This window comes from Bombina bombina, chromosome 4 (assembly GCF_027579735.1).
Source record: "Bombina bombina isolate aBomBom1 chromosome 4, aBomBom1.pri, whole genome shotgun sequence".
NCBI lineage: Eukaryota > Metazoa > Chordata > Amphibia > Anura > Bombinatoridae > Bombina > Bombina bombina.
The window spans coordinates 815,920,648-815,937,913 of record NC_069502.1 but is presented as its reverse complement, the minus strand read 5'-3'; the positions used below and the strand labels follow the sequence as shown (position 1 = coordinate 815,937,913).

The 17,266-nt window shown below is 43.6% G+C and overlaps 1 pseudogene; it reads left to right on the top strand.

The window, feature by feature from the left end:
• The first annotated feature begins 1,461 nt into the window (after nt 1-1,461).
• LOC128657093 (oocyte zinc finger protein XlCOF6-like) overlaps nt 1,462-17,266 on the top strand; it is a 74,427-nt pseudogene continuing 58,622 nt past the window's right edge.

Below are 17,266 nucleotides of genomic sequence, written 5' to 3'. Positions count from 1 at the left end.
CTGCCGGTGAGTAGTAATACGTGAGAGTCTGCCGGGGCTGTGCACACAGTTACTTACTGCTCTCCCTCCCTGCCGGTGAGTAGTAATATGTGAGAGTCTGCCGGGGCTGTGCACACAGTTACTTACTGCTCTCCCTCCCTGCGGTGAGTAGTAATACGTGATAGTCTGCCAGGGCTGTGCACACAGTTACTGCTCTCCCTCCCTGCCGGTGAGTAGTAATATGTGAGAGTCTGCCGGGGCTGTGCACACAGTTACTTACTGCTCTCCCTCCCTGCCGGTGAGTAGTAATACGTGAGAGTCTGCCGGGGCTGTGCACACAGTTACTTACTGCTCTCCCTCCCTGCCGGTGAGTAGTAATACGTGAGAGTCTGCCGGGGCTGTGCACACAGTTACTTACTGCTCTCCCTCCCTGCCGGTGAATAGTAATAAGTGAGAGTCTGCCGGGGCTGTGCACACAGTTACTTACTGCTCTCCCTCCCTGCCGGTGAGTAGTAATACGTGAGAGTCTGCGGGGCTGTGCACACTGTTACTTACTGCTTTCCCTCCCTGCCGGTGAATAGTAATATGTGAGAGTCTGCCGGGGCTGTGCACACAGTTACTTACTGCTCTCCCTCCCTGCTGGTGAGTAGTAATACGTGAGTGTCTTCCGGGGCTGTGCACACAGTTACTTACTGCTCTCCCTCCCTGCTGGTGAGTAGTAATACGTGAGAGTCTGCCGGGGCTGTGCACACAGTTACTTACTGCTCTCCCTCCTTGCCGGTGAGTAGTAATACGTGAGAGTCTGCTGGGGCTGTGCACACAGTTACTTACTGCTCTCCCTCCCTGCCGGTGAGTAGTAATACGTGAGAGTCTGCCGGGGCTGTGCACATAGTTACTTACTGCTCTCCCTCCCTGCCGGTAAGTAGTAATACGTGAGAGTCTGCCGGGGCTGTGCACACAGTTACTTACTGCTCTCCCTCCCTGCCGGTGAGTAGTAATACGTGAGAGTGCCGGGGCTGTGCACACAGTTACTTACTGCTCTCCCTCCCTGCTGGTGAGTAGTAATACGTGAGAGTCTGCTGGGGCTTTGCACACAGTTACTTACTGCTCTTCCCTCCCTGCCGGTGAGTAGTAATACGTGAGAGTCTGCCGGGGCTGTGCACACAGTTACTTACTGCTCTCCCTCTCTGCCGGTGAGTAGTAACAGTGCACACAGTTACTTACTGCTCTCCCTTGTAGTTTACTGTCTGGTTTATAAGCGCAGATAACACAATGAGTTTAACCGTTGTTTAGTTCATGCTGTAGTTTTACACTAGAATAGAATGTATCATGGTCACAAAAGGATGAGAGGAAAAAGGAGGAGAATGTCTTAATTTGGTGCTATCATCTATCTGGGAAATACACAAACAGTTTTATGGTAAATTTATAAAACTAGATCATGTGATATAAAAACTGAATCTGCTTTATTTGTACAGATGAAGATAACGCTGATATAATGAAAGTTGAGATAACAGAAGATCTGTGTGTGACACGTCAGCTAGAAGCATCAGATGTGGAAACCAGTGCCAGTATCAGCCCAAGTGAGTGTGCACGTGTGTTGTGTCTGAGGGACACAGGAGACAGGTGAGTGTGCACATATGTTGTGGCGGAGGGAAGTAGGACAGGTAAGTGTGCATGTATGTTGTGTCTGACGGATATGGTTTACATGTGAGTGTGCATGTGTGTTGTGTCACATGGATCCAGGTTTTCAGGTGAGTGTGTGTGTATGTTGTGTCTGAGGGATGAAGGTAGCATGAGTGTTGTGTGTGAGGTATGTGGGTTACAGGTTAGTATGCACGTAGGTTGTGTGTGAGATACACAAGATACAAGTGAGTGTGTATTTATGTTGTGTGTGAGGTATGTGGGTTACAGGTGAGTGCACCTATATTGTGTATGAGGTACGTGGGTTACAGGTGAGTGCCCATATATTGTGTATGAGGTAGGGTTACAGATGAGTGTGTATTTATGTTGTGTGTGAGGTATGTGGGTTACAGGTGAGTGCACCTATATTGTGTATAAGGTATGTGGGTTACTGGTGAGTGTGCACATATATTGTGTGTGAGGTACGTAGGTTACAGGTGAGTGTGCACATATATTGTGTATAAGGTATGTGGGTTACTGGTGAGTGTGCACTTGTATTATGTATAAGGTATGTGGGTTACTGGTGAGTGTGCACATATATTGTGTAGGAGGTACATGGGTTACATGTGGATGTGCTCATATGTTGTATGTGAGGTACATGGGTTACAGGTGATTATGCACATATGTGGGATGTACGTGGGTGGTGCACATACTGTATATTGTGTGTGAGGTACGTGGGTTACAGGTGATTGTGCACATATATTGTGTGAGGTATTTGGGTTACAGCTGAGTGTTCCCATATATTGGGTGTGAGGTACGTAGGTTACAGGTGAGTGTGCACATATATTGTGTGTGAGGTATGTGGGTTAAAGCTGAGTGTGCACATATAGTCTGTGTGAGGTACATGGGTTACAGGTGAGTGTGCACATTTATTGTGTGTGAGGTGCGTGGGTTACAGTTGAGTGTGCATGTATATTGTGTGTGAGGTATGTGGGTTACATGTGAGTGGGCACACATATTTTGTGTGAGGTACGTAGGTTACAGATGAGTGTGCACATTTATTGTGTGTGAGGTGCGTGGGTTACAGTTGAGTGTGCATGTATATTGTGTGTGAGGTATGTGGGTTACATGTGAGTGGGCACACATATTTTGTGTGAGGTACGTAGGTTACAGATGAGTGTGCACATTTATTGTGTGTGTGCTACGTGGGTTACAGTTGAATGTGCATGTATATTGTGTGTGAGGTATGTGAGTGGGCACACATATTGTTTGTGAGGTACATAGGTTACAGATGAGTGGGCACGTATATTGTGTGTGAGGTATGTAGGTCACTGGTGAGCGTGCTCATATATTGTGTGTCGGGTACATGGGTTACAGGTGAGTGTGCACATATATTGTGTCAGGTAAGTGGGTTACAGCTGAGTCTGCATATATATTGTGGGTTACAGGTAAGTGTGCACATATATTGTGTGTGAGATATGTTGGTTACAGCTGAGTGTGTACATATATTGTGTGTGAGATATGTTGTTACAGCTGAGTGTGCACTTATTTTGTGTGTGAGGTATGTTGGATACAGGTGAGTGTGCATAGTAAGTGTGAAAGACTAAACAATTCTCTTGTGTGCACATAGCAATTTTTGGGTCATCACATGATTTTTATTTATATATAATGAGAGATACATTAATACATCCCATGAGTACTACAAACAACTTACACATATGCACGTGTATTCTTACTGTACAGGCCATAAGGATGTGACGCCTTCAGATAGCTCAGAGGTTGAGCACAGAGGAGAACCATATGTGTCTGATCACGTGAAGACTGAGGAAGATGAAGCTCCTATAAATACGGCTACAGGTGATAAGCACTAATTAATACCTTAACCGCCAATGTACCCTGTGCATCAGCGGTGGTTGACATACCCCCAAACAAAATATAGGTCTGCAGTCCTAGCACAGCTTTACCACTGCCGGCGAAGCTGCGCTAGTTAAACCCTTAATGACCACGGACGTACAGGGTAGTCTGCCGTTAAAGGGACATAATACTCATATGCTAAATCACTTGAAACTGATGCAGTATAACTGTAAAAAGCTGACAGGAAAATGTCACCTGAGCATCTCTATGTAAAAAAGGAAGCTCAGCAGAGTAAGTTCTGTGTAAAAAGTTATACTCAGCTGCTCCTAGCTGCAGGTAAAAAAAATGAAGAAATGAACAGCAGCCAATCAGCATCAGCAGTGCTTAGGTCATGAACTCTTTTACTGTGATCTCATGAGATTTGATTTAACTCTCATGAGATTTCATAGTAAGCTGAATAGGGAAATAATATGAGAGTTCACGAGGCTCATCCCCTAAGCTGTCCCAGGACAGTCACACTAATATGCTGCTTAGAAGTCCTTTACAATGGGATGTGGCTACTGAGGAACTTTTGAGGTAAAATATCTTTCTTTTTTACATAGAGATGTTCAGGTGATATTTTCTAGTCAGCTATGCTGCATCACTTTCAAGTGTTTAAACATTTGGGTATTATGGCCCTTTAAGTAAAGGGAATATTCTGTGATGGTGTCATTTTGTCTCATGTTAATAACCATTATATTTTCTCAGATGGTTACACAGCAGACACGTGTTAGTGAGCAGCTTTTGTATGAATAACTAAGGACTAGATTACAAATGAAGCACAAAACTATAATCAGTATTTAGTGCTAACTCAGCTCAAGTTAAATCTATAGAGCTCCTATTCTTGTACTCATATTACATGTTGAAAGTAAAATGTTCTCGCAAGAGCCAAAGACTCAGGAGCGGTAACATCTGGAGGTCGGATAGCGTGACATTGCTGATTCACTTTCTGCATAGACTTCTGTATATTTATATACATATAATCTCCCACCCCCTCAAAAGCTCACGATCACCCAAAACCCAAATATCCAAAAATGCAGCTCTTTTGCCCCTGTTAATGAGGATGAAGTTTCTGCCCTTATACTGTCCTCCCACCTCACTACCTGTTTCCTCGACCCCATCCCCTCACAGCTACTCCCCACCCTCTCTTCTACCCACACCCCCATACTCACACACATTTTTAACCTCTCCCTCAGCACTGGTATATTTCCCTCATCTCTAAAACATGCACTGGTCACACCTATCCTCAAAAAACCTTCCCTTGATCCAACCTCCCCTTCAAATTACCGCCCTATTTCCCTACTCCCTCTTGCCTCAAAGCTCCTCGAAAAGCTAGTTTACGCACGTCTATCCCATTTTCTTACACTAAACCCTCTTCTTGACCCACTGCAATCTGGATTTCGTTCCCATCACTCTACAGAGACAGCAATTGTCAAGGTTACCAATGATCTACTTACAGCAAAATCCAAAGGCCACTTCTCTCTGCTTATCCTCCTTGACCTGTCTGCAGCCTTTGACACTGTCGACCACCCTCTTCTGCTCCAAACCCTCCAATCCTTCGGCATCTGTGACACAGCAATCTCGTGGTTCTCTTCCTATCTGACTAACCATACATTTAGTGTAGCCTTCTCCGGAGCATCCTCTGCCCCGTTACCACTTTCTGTTGGGGTACCTCAAGGCTCTGTCCTTGGTCCCCTTCTCTTCTGAATCTACACGTCGTCACTAGGTTCCTTAATAAAGTCCCATGGGTTTCAATACCATTTGTATGCCAATGACACCCAAATCTGCCTCTCTGCACCAGACCTACCTCCTTCCTTACTAACCCGTGTCACTAACTGTCTTTCTCACATCTCATCTTGGATGTCCTCTCACTACCTTAAGCTAAATCTCTCCAAAACTGAACTCCTTATTTTTCCCCCTTCTTCCAATGTCTCCACCCCCAAAATTTCTATAACTGTTGATAATTCCATCATTACCCCTACCGCGCTCGCCCGATGTCTTGGGGTCACACTTGACTCAGGTCTTTCCTTCACTCCTCACATCCAGTCCTTGGCTAAAGCCTGCCGCTTCCACCTTAAAAACATTGCTAAAATTAGACATTTCCTTACACAAGATACAACCAAGATTTTAATCCACTCTCTCATCCTTTCCTGCCTCGCTACTGCAATTCCGTCCTCTCTGGTCTACCTAGCTGCCGCATAGCTCCTTTACAATCCATTATGAATGCCTATGCCAGGCTCATCTTCCTTACTTGTCGCTCTTCATCTGCTGCACCTCTCTGCCAATCCCTTCACTGGCTTCCTCTTGCCTCTAGGATTAAACATAAAATCCTCACCCTGACATATAAAGCTCTGAACTGCACTGCTCCCCCCTACATCTCAGAACTTGTCTCTAGATACACTCACTCCCGTCCAATTCGATCAGCTCAGGATCTCCTCCTCTCCTCCTCTCTTGTTACTTCCTCACATTCACGTTTACAGGACTTCTCCAGACTGGCCCCCATCTTGTGGAATTCCCTGCCTCGCTCCATAAGACTCTCCCCTAGTTTTAACACCTTCAAGCACTCCCTAAAAACTCTACTATTCAGGGATGCATACAACCAACACTAACCTTTCCTAACGCCATTGCTTTCCCCTTGAACCCCTTAGATTGTAAGCCTATGGGCCCAGCTGTTTACAGATCGCTTCATAAGAGCCAACTACAGCAGTGAAACTCTTTAAATGATTTTTATTTATATATAATGAGAGCAGTGGAGACTCTAGGAACAATATAGAGGGGGGCACATCAGCCAATCAGATTGAGCTCGCATTCTATTGGCTGATCGGAACAGCCAATAGAATGCGAGCTCAATCTGATTGGCTGATTGGATCAGCCAATCGGATTGAACTTGATTCTGATTGGCTGATTCCATCAGCCAATCAGAATATTCCTACCTTAATTCTGATTGGCTGATAGAATCCTATCAGCCAATCGGAATTCGAGGGACGCCATCTTGGATGACGTCATTTAAAGGAACCGTCATTGGTCGTTCAGTCGTCGGCCAGGATGGATGTTCCGCGTCGGAGGTCTTCAGGATGCTGCCGCTCCGCTCCGGATGGATGACGATAGAAGATGCCTCTTGGATGAAGACTTCAATCGGATGGAAGACCTCTTCTGCCCCACTTGGATGAAGACTTCTACCGGATGGAGGACCTCTTCTTGCTCCGCTTGGATGAAGAATTTGGCTCGGCTGGGTGAAGACGACTCAAGGTAGGGAGATCTTCAGGGGCTTAGTGTTAGGTTTATTTAAGGGGGGTTTGGGTTAGATTAGGGGTATGTGGGTGGTGGGTTGTAATGTTGGGGGGGGGGGGGTATTGTATGTTTTTTTTTTACAGGCAAAAGAGCTGAACTTCTTGGGGCATGCCCCGCAAAGGGCCCTGTTCAGGGCTGGTAAGGTAAAAGAGCTTTGAACTTTAGTAATTTAGAATAGGGTAGGGCATTTTTTTTATTTTGGGGGGCTTTGTTATTTTATTAGGGGGCTTAGAGTAGGTGTAATTAGTTTAAAATTGTTGTAATATATTTCTAATGTTTGTAAATATTTTTTTATTTTTTGTAACTTAGTTCTTTTTTATTTTTTGTACTTTAGTTATTTTATTTCATTGTATTTATTTGTAGGAATTGTATTTAATTTATTTATTGATAGTGTAGTGTTAGGTTTAATTGTAGATAATTATAGGTATTTTATTTAATTAATTTATTGATAGTGTAGTGTTAGGTTTAATTGTAACTTAGGTTAGGATTTATTTTACAGGTAAATTTGTAATTATTTTAGCTATTAAATAGTTCTTAACTATTTAATAGCTATTGTACCTGGTTAAAATAAATACAAAGTTACCTGTAAAATAAATATTAATCCTAAAATAGCTATAATATAAATATAATTTATATTGTAGCTATATTAGGATTTATTTTACAGGTAAGTATTTAGCTTTAAATAGGAATAATTTATTTAATAAGAGTTAATTAATTTTGTTAGATTAAAATTATATTTAATTTAGGGGGGTGTTAGGGTTAGACTTAGCTTTAGGGGTTAATACATTTATTAGAATAGCGGTGAGCTCCAGTCGGCAGATTAGGGGTTAATAATTGAAGTTAGGTGTCGGCGATGTTAGGGAGGGCAGATTAGGGGTTAATACTATTTATTATAGGGTTATTGAGGCGGGAGTGAGGCGGATTAGGGGTTAATAATTTTATTATAGTAGCGGTGCGGTCCGCTCGGCAGATTAGGGGTTAATAAGTGTAGGGAGGTGGAGGCGACGTTGAGGGGGGCAGATTAGGGGTTAATAAATATAATATAGGGGTCGGCGGTGTTAGGGGCAGCAGATTAGGGGTACATAAGTATAACGTAGGTGGCGGTCGGCAGATTAGGGGTTAAAAAAATGTAATCGAGTGTCGGCGATGTGGGGGGACCTCGGTTTAGGGGTACATAGGTAGTTTATGGGTGTTAGTGTACTTTAGAGCACAGTAGTTAAGAGCTTTATGAACCGGCGTTAGCCCAGAAAGCTCTTAACTACTGACTTTTTTCTGCGGCTGGAGTTTTGTCGTTAGATTTCTAACGCTCACTTCAGACACGACTCTAAATACCGGAGTTAGAAAGATCCCATTGAAAAGATAGGATACGCAAATGACGTAAGGGGATCTGCGGTATGGAAAAGTCGCGGCTGAAAAGTGAGCGTTAGACCCTTTTTTGAATGACTCCAAATACCGGCGGTAGCCTAAAACCAGCGTTAGGAGCCTCTAACGCTGGTTTTCACGGCTACCGCCAAACTCCAAATCTAGGCCTGAGTGAGCCAAATTTTCTCCCAGTCTCTCTGACAGACAGTGAGCCAAATTCTCTAACAGTCTCTCTGACAGGCAGTGAGCCATATTCTCTCCTAGTCTCTCTGACAGACAGTGAGCCAAGTTCCCTCCAAGTCTCTCTGACAGTGGGCAAAATTCTTTCCCAGACCACTCTCTCTGACAGTCATTGTGAGCCAAATTCAGTCCCAGTCTCTCTGACAGTGAGCCAACTTCTCTCCCAGTCTCTCTGACAGACAGTGAGCCAAATTCCCTCCCAGTCTCTCCGGCAGACAGTGAGCCAAATTCCCTCCCAGTCTCTCCGGCAGACAGTGAGCCAAATTCTCTCCCAGAGAGACTGGGAGGGAATTTGGCTCACTGACTGTCAGAGAGACTGGGAGAGAATGTGGCTCACTGCCTGTCAGAGAGATTGGGAGAGAATTTGGCTCACTGTCTGTCAGAGAGACTGGGAGAGAATTTGGCTCACTGTCTGTCAGAAAGACTGGGAGAGAATTTGGCTCACTGTCTGTCAAAGAGACTGGGAGAGAATTTGTCTCACTGTCTGTCAGAGAGACTGGGAGGGAATTTGGCTCAATCTGACAGACAGTGAGCCAAATTCTCTAACAGTCTCTCTGACAGACAGTGAGCCATATTCTCTCCCAGTCTCTCTGACAGACAGTGAGCCAAGTTCCCTCCAAGTCTCTCTGACAGTGGGCAAAATTCTTTCCCAGACCACTCTCTCTGACAGACACTGTGAGCCAAATTCTCTCCCAGTCTCTCTGACAGACAGTGAGCCAAATTCCCTCCCAGTCTCTCCGGCAGACAGTGAGACAAATTCCCTCCCAGAGAGACTGGGAGGGAATTTGGCTCACTGACTGTCAGAGAGACTGGGAGAGAATTTGGCTCAGACAGTGAGCCAAATTCCCTCCCAGTCTCTCCGGCAGACAGTGAGACAAATTCCCTCCCAGAGAGACTGGGAGGGAATTTGGCTCACTGACTGTCAGAGAGACTGGGAGAGAATGTGGCTCACTGTCTGTCAGAGAGACTGGGAGAGAATTTGGCTCAATCTGACAGTCTCTCTGATAGACAGTGAGCCATATTCTCTCCCAGTCTCTCTGACAGACAGTGAGCCAAGTTCCCTCCAAGTCTCTCTGACAGTGGGCAAAATTCTTTCCCAGACCACTCTCTCTGACAGACACTGTGAGCCAAATTCTCTCACAGTCTCTCTGACAGTGAGCCAACTTCTCTCCCTATCTCTCTGACAGACAGTGAGCCAAATTCCCTCCCAGTCTTTCTGACAGACAGTTAGCCAAATTCCCTCCCAGTCTCTCCGGCAGACAGTGAGCCAAATTCTCTCCCAGAGAAACTGGAAGGGAATTTGGCTCACTGACTGTCAGAGAGACTGGGAGAGAATGTGGCTCACTGTCTGTCCGAGGGACTGGGAGGGAATTTGGCTCACTGTCTGTCAGAGAGACTGGCAGAGAATTTGGCTCACTTTCTGTTAGAGAGACTGGGAGAGAATTTGGCTTACTGTCTGTCAGAAAGACTGGGAGAGAGTTTGGCTCACTGTCTGTCAGAGAGACTGGGAGGGAATTTGTCTCAATCTGACAGACAGTGAGCCAAATTCTCTAACAGTCTCTCTGACAGACAGTGAGCCATATTCTCTCCCAGTCTCTCCGACAGACAGTGAGTCAAATTCTCTCCCAGTCTCTCTGACAGACAGTGAACCAAATTCTCTCCCAGTCTCTCTGACAGACAGTGAGCCAAATTATCTCCCAGTATCTCTGACAGATAGTGAGCCAAATTCCCTCCAAGTCTCTCTGATAGACAGTGAGCCAAATTCCCTCCCAGTCTCTCTGGGAGATAAATTGACTCACTGTCTGTCAGAGAGACTGGGAGAGAAATTGGCTCACTGTGTCAGCAAATTTTCTCCCAGTCTGTCTCTCTGACAGAAAGTGAGCCAAATTCTCTTCCAGACCAGTCTCTCTGGCAGACACTGTGAGACAAATTCTCTCCAGTCTCCCAGTCTGACAGTGAGCCATGTGTGTATTAATCATCACGTATTAGTAATTAAAGTACCCTTTTGTGACAGTGACTTACCCCAGAATCAGATGATCTCCTTCCTCTTTACTTTTGCTGCCACTGAGTGCCAGGCCACCAGTGCCTGTAGGTGCTGCTACTTCCCATGCTCCCTGTCCTGCACACTGTCACTTACACAGCACCTGCTGGCTGGATCCTCCCTCTTCCTCTCCCAGGCTCCGGTCATGATCCTTGTGCTCAGTGTGCTTCAGCCTGTAGGAACGTGACCTGGGAGTGGGTTGGCTAGAACTGGAGGAGGAGGAGCAAATAGCCCCAGCATTAAGCATGGGGTATTGGAGTGCCGTGGTGCTGTGTGTAGATCCAGCACAAGGCACGTGTGGTGGGTGCAGCCTGGGGGTTCAAAACCATTATCCAACTGAACACGTGGAGGCATGTGCTGCTGCCGCGCTGCACATAATTTATTGCTCGTTTTCAGAGGCAGGACTCAAAAAACACCGGCCCAGAGACTCTTTACAAACAATAAAAAATTTTTAAAAAAATCTATCTATCAGATTCACTTCACACTACATTATTACTCATTATCGGCTAGATTTAGAGTTTTGTCGGTAACGACCCGCGTAGCTAACGCTGGCTTTTTTCTGGCCGCACCTTTAAAATAACTCTGGTATTGAGAGTCCACAGAATGGCTGCGTTAGGCTCCAAAAAAGGAGCGTAGAGCATATTTAACGCAACTTCAACTCTCGATACCAGAGTTGCTTACGGAAGCGGCCAGCTTCAAAAACGTGCCCGTGCACGATTCCCCCATAGAAAACAATGGGGCTGTTTGAGCTGAAAAAAAACCTAACACCTGCAAAAAAGCCCCGTTCAGCTCCTAACGCAGCCCCATTGTTTGCTATGGGGAAACACTTCCTACGTCTGCACCTAACACCCTAACATGTACCCCGAGTCTAAAAACCCCTAACCTTACACTTATTAACCCCTAATCTGCCGCCCCCGCTATCGCTGACCCCTGCATATTATTATTAACCCCTAATCTGCCGCTCCGTAAACCGCCGCTACTTACATTATCCCTATGTACCCCTAATCTGCTGCCCTAACACCGCCGACCCCTATATTATATTTATTAACCCCTAATCTGCCCCCCACAACGTCGCCTCCACCTGCCTACACTTATTAACCCCTAATCTGCCGAGCGGACCGCACCGCTATTATAATAAAGTTATTAACCCCTAATCCGCCTCACTAACCCTATAATAAATAGTATTAACCCCTAATCTGCCCTCCCAAACATCGTCAACACCTAACTTCAAACATTAACCCCTAATCTGCCGACTGGAGCTCACTGCTATTCTAATAAATGTATTAACCCCTAAAGCTAAGTCTAACCCTAACACTAACACCCCCCTAAGTTAAATATAATTTAAATCTAATGAAATTAATTAACTCTTCTTAAATAAATTATTCCGATTTAAAGCTAAATACTTACCTGTAAAATAAATCCTAATATAGCTACAACATAAATTATAATTATATTATAGCTATTTTAGGATTTATATTTATTTTACAGGTAACTTTGTATTTATTTTAACCAGGTACAATAGCTATTAAATAGTTAAGAACTATTTAATAGCTAAAATAGTTAAAATAATTACAAAATTACCTGTAAAATAAATCCTAACCTAAGTTACAATTAAACCTAACACTACACTATCAATAAATTAATTAAATACAATATCTACAAAGAAATACAAGTTCAATCCGAATGGCCGATCCGATCAGCCAATCAGATTGAGCTTGCATTCTATTGGCTGTTCCGATCAGCCAATAGAATGCGAGCTCAATCTGATTGGCTGATCGGATCAGCCATTCGGATTGAACTTGATTCTGATTGGCTGATTCCATCAGCCAATCAGAATTTTCCTACCTTAATTCCGATTGGCTGATAGAATCCTATCAGCCAATTGGAATTCGAGGGACGCCATCTTGGATGACGTCCCTTAAAGGAGCCTTCATTCGTCGGTAGTCTGTCGGGCCAGCAGGATGTTCCGCGTCGGAGGTCTACAAGATGGATCCGGAAGAAAGAAGATTGAAGATGCCGTTGATAGAAGACTTCAGCCGGATCATGGACCTCTTCAGCTCCCGCTTGGATGAAGACTTCAGCCGGATCATGGACCTCTTCAGCTTCCGCTTGGATGAAGACTTCAGCCGGATCATGGACATCTTCAGCCCCCTGCTTGGGCTTGGATCAGGACATCGGAGGAGCTCTTCTGGATCGATCGGTGAACCTGGTATGGTGAAGATAAGGTAGGAAGATCTTCAGGGGCTTAGTGTTAGGTTTATTTAAGGGGGGTTTGGGTTAGATTAGGGGTATGTGGGTGGTGGGTTGTAATGTTGGGGGGGGGTATTGTATGTTTTTTTTTACAGGCAAAAGAGCTGAATTCTTTGGGGCATGCCCCGCAAAGGGCCCTGTTCAGGGCTGGTAAGGTAAAAGAGCTTTGAACTTTAGTAATTTAGAATAGGGTAGGGCATTTTTTTATTTTGGGGGTCTTTGTTATTTTATTAGGGGGCTTAGAGTAGGTGTAATTAGTTTAAAATTGTTGTAATATTTTTCTGATGTTTGTAAATATTTTTTTTTTTTTGTAACTTAGTTCTTTTTTATTTTTTGTACTTTAGTTAGTTTATTTCATTGTATTTATTTGTAGATATTGTATTTAATTAATTTATTGATAATGTAGTGTTAGGTTTAATTGTAACTTAGGTTAGGATTTATTTTATAGGTAATTTTGTAATTATTTTAACTATTTTAGCTATTAAATAGTTCTTAACTATTTAATAGCTATTGTACCTGGTTAAAATAAATACAAAGTTACCTGTAAAATAAATATAAATCCTAAAATAGCTATAATATAATTATAATTTATGTTGTAGCTATATTAGGATTTATTTTACAGGTAAGTATTTAGCTTTAAATAGGAATAATTTATTTAATAAGAGTTAATTAATTTCGTTAGATTTAAATTATATTTAACTTAGGGGGGTGTTAGTGTTAGGGTTAGACTTAGCTTTAGGGGTTAATACATTTATTAGAATAGCGGTGAGCTCCAGTCGGCAGATTAGGGGTTAATGTTTGAAGTTAGGTGTCGGCGATGTTAGGGAGGGCAGATTAGGGGTTAATAATATTAATTATAGGGTTAGTGAGGCGGATTAGGGGTTAATAACTTTATTATAATAGCGGTGCGGTCCGCTCGGCAGATTAGGGGTTAATAAGTGTAGGCAGGTGGAGGGGACGTTGTGGGGGGCAGGTTAGGGGTTAATAAATATAATATAGGGGTCGGCGATGTTAGGGCAGCAGATTAGGGGTACATAGCTATAATGTAGCTGGCGGCGGCGTGCAGACGGCAGATTAGGGGTTAATAAGTGTAGGTAGCTGGCGGCGACGTTGTGGGGGGCAGATTAGGGGTTAATAAATATAATATAGGGGTCGGCAGTGTTAGGTGCAGCAGATTAGGGGTACATAAGTATAACGTAGGTGGCGGTCGGCAGATTAGGGGTTAAAAAAATTTAATCGAGTGGCAGCGATGTGGGGGGACCTCGGTTTAGGGGTACATAGGTAGTTTATGGGTGTTAGTGTACTTTAGGGCACAGTAGTTAAGAGCTTTATAAACCGGCGTTAGCCCAGAAAGCTCTTAACTACTGACTTTTTTCTGCGGCTGGAGTTTTTTTGTTAGATTTCTAACGCTCACTCCAGCCACGACTCTAAATACCGGAGGTAGAAAGATCCCATTGAAAAGATAGGATACGCAATTTACGTAAGGGGATCTGCGGTATGGAAAAGTCGCGGCTGAAAAGTGAGCGTTAGACCCTTTTTTGACAGACTCCAAATACCGGCGGTAGCCTAAAACCAGTGTTAGGAGCCTCTAACACTGGTTTTCACGGCTACCGCCAAACTCCAAATCTAGGCCTTGGCTTGCACAGGGGGGGCAGCAGGGGGGGGCAAGGCTTAATTCGGGGGGGGGGATGCCCCCCTGTAGTGACGCCACTGAATGAGAGATACATTAATACATCCCATGAGTACTACAAACAACTTACACATATGCATGTATTCTTACTGTACAGGCCATAAGGATGTGACGCCTTCAGATAGCTCAGAGGTTGAGCACAGAGGAGAACCATATGTGTCTGATCACGTGAAGACTGAGGAGGATGAAGTTCCTATAAATACGGCTACAGGTGATAAGCACTAATTAATACCTTAACCGCCAATGTACCCTGTGCATCAGTGGTGGTTGACATGTGTTAGTGAGCAGCTTTTGTATGAATAACTAAGGACTAGATTACAAATTAAGCACAAAACAATAATCAGTATTTAGTGCTAACTCTGCTCAAGTTAACTCTATAGGGCTCCTATTCTTGTACTCATATTACAAGTTGAAAGTAAAATGTTCCCGCAAGAGCCAAAGACTCGGGAGCGGTAACATCTGGATGTCGGCTAGAATTACCTTGCTGAGTCCATTTCCGCATAGACTTCTGTATATTTATATAAAAAAAACACATAGATATACACCTTTGTGTCCATTCCAGACCAGCTCCTGATCATAGACCATATCCCTTTAAATTGTTAGAACATTTATTTCAATAATAAACCTTGTTTTTGTATTAAATATGTATAACTATGAGTGAAATACTTGATTTTAATATATTATACATGTGTTTTGTTGTGCATATATTCAAGAGCTAATGGGACATTAAAGTCAAAATTAAACTTTGGTGCTTCAGATAGAGGATAACATTTTAAACAATTATCTAATTTTCTGTGTTCCTCTTGGTATCCTTTGTTGAAAAGTATACCTAGGTAGGCTAAGGGGCAGCAATGTACTACTAGCTAGCTGATGTTTGGTGGCTGCACATATATGCCTTTTGTCTTTGGCTCCACAGGTGTGCACAGCTAGCTCCCAGTAGTGCATTACTGCTTCTTCAACAAAAGATAACATTTGCTTAAAGGGACATGAAAACCACATTTCTCCAACATTGGTGTGTCCGGTCCACGGCGTCATCCATTACTTGTGGGAATATTCTCTTCCCCAACAGGAAATGGCAAAGAGCACAGCAAAAGCTGTCCATATAGTCCCTCCCAGGCTCCGCCCCCCCAGTCATTCTCTTTGCCGCTCTGAACAAGTAGCATCTCCACGGAGATGGTGAAGAGTATGTGGTGTTTAGTTGTAGTTTTTATTCTTCTATCAAGAGTTTGTTATTTTAAAATAGTGCTGGTATGTACTATTTACTCTGAAACAGAAAGAGATGAAGAGTTCTGTTTGTAAGAGGATTATGATTTTAGCAGCAGTAACTAAAATCGATTGCTGTTCCCACACATGACTGTCGAGCTGAGAGAACTTCAGTTGGGGGGAACAGTTAGCAGACTTTTCTGCTCAAGGTATGACTAGACATTTTTCTAACAAGACTGTGTAATGCTGGAAGGCTGTCATTTTCCCCTCATGGGGACCGGTAAGCCATTTTCTTAGTCTCAAACAGAATAAAGGGCTTATTATGGACTATAGACTGGTAGACACTTTTATGGGCTAAATCGATTGCTTTATTTAGATATTATTTGCATTTTGAAATTGAATTTCACACATTTTAACTTTGGGGAACGTTTTTAACGTCAGGCACTGGTTTAGACACCTTCCCAGTTAGGAAGGGCCTTCCTCTGTAGTAGGCAGAGCCTCATTTTCGCGCCATTACTGCGCAGTTACTTTTGAGAACAGTACATGCAGCTGCATGTGTGAGGGTCTGGAATTCTCTGGAAAAGTTCCTAGAAGGCTTCATTTGGTATCGTATACCCCCCTGGGATTGGTAAAGTCGCAGCAAAGGCTGTAGCTGGGACTGTAAAGGGGTTTAAAGTGTAAACGGCTCCGGTTTCCACATTTTAAGGGTTAATGGCTTGAAACTTGGGGTGCAATACTTTAAATGCATTAAGACACTGTGGTGAAAATTTGGTAAAGTTTGGATAATTCCTTCATAGTTTTTCACATATTCAGTAATAAAGTGTGCCCTGTTTAACATTTACGGTTACAGTAACGGTTTTGTGTTAAAACGGTTTTTGTGCTTTATTAACCAGTTTATGTATGAAAGCCAATGTGGTTCCCCCTTCAAACATGTGTGATAATTGTGCCATAGCGTCCAAACAAAGTAAGGACAGTACGGTCACAGATAGTAAAATTTCCCAAGATGATTCCTCAGATGAAGGAAGTAGACATAGTTCTACATCATCTGCTTCTGTGTCTATACCAGTTACGTCCGCGCAGGCGACCCCTAGTACTTCTGGCGCGAAAAATGCTTGTTACTATGCAACAACTACTTAAGGAGGTGCTATCTACTCTGGATGATTGTGACAATCTGGTCATCCCAGAAAAATTGTGCAAAATGGACAAGTTCCTTGAGGTCCCGGTGCACCCTGATGCCTTTCCGATACCCAAACGGGTGGCGGACATAGTGAATAAGGAGTGGGAAAAGCCAGGCATACCTTTTGTCCCTCCTCCTATGTTTAAAAAATTATTTCCTATGGTCGACCCCAGAAAGGACTTATGGCAGACAGTCCCTAAGGTCGAGGGGGCGGTTTCTACACTAGCCAAACGCACGACCATTCCTATTGAGGACAATTGTGCTTTCAAAGATCCTATGGATAAAAAATTGGAGGGTTTGCTTAAAAAGATTTTTGTACAGCAAGGCTACCTCCTTCAACCTATTTCGTGCATTATTCCTGTCACTACAGCGGCGTGGTTCTGGTTCGAGGAACTGGAAAAGTCGCTCTGTAGGGAGACTCCGTATGAGGAAGTCATGGACAGAATTCACGCACTGAAGTTAGCTAATTCCTTTATTTTAGACGCCGCTTTGCAGTTAGCGAGGTTAGCGGCGAAAAATT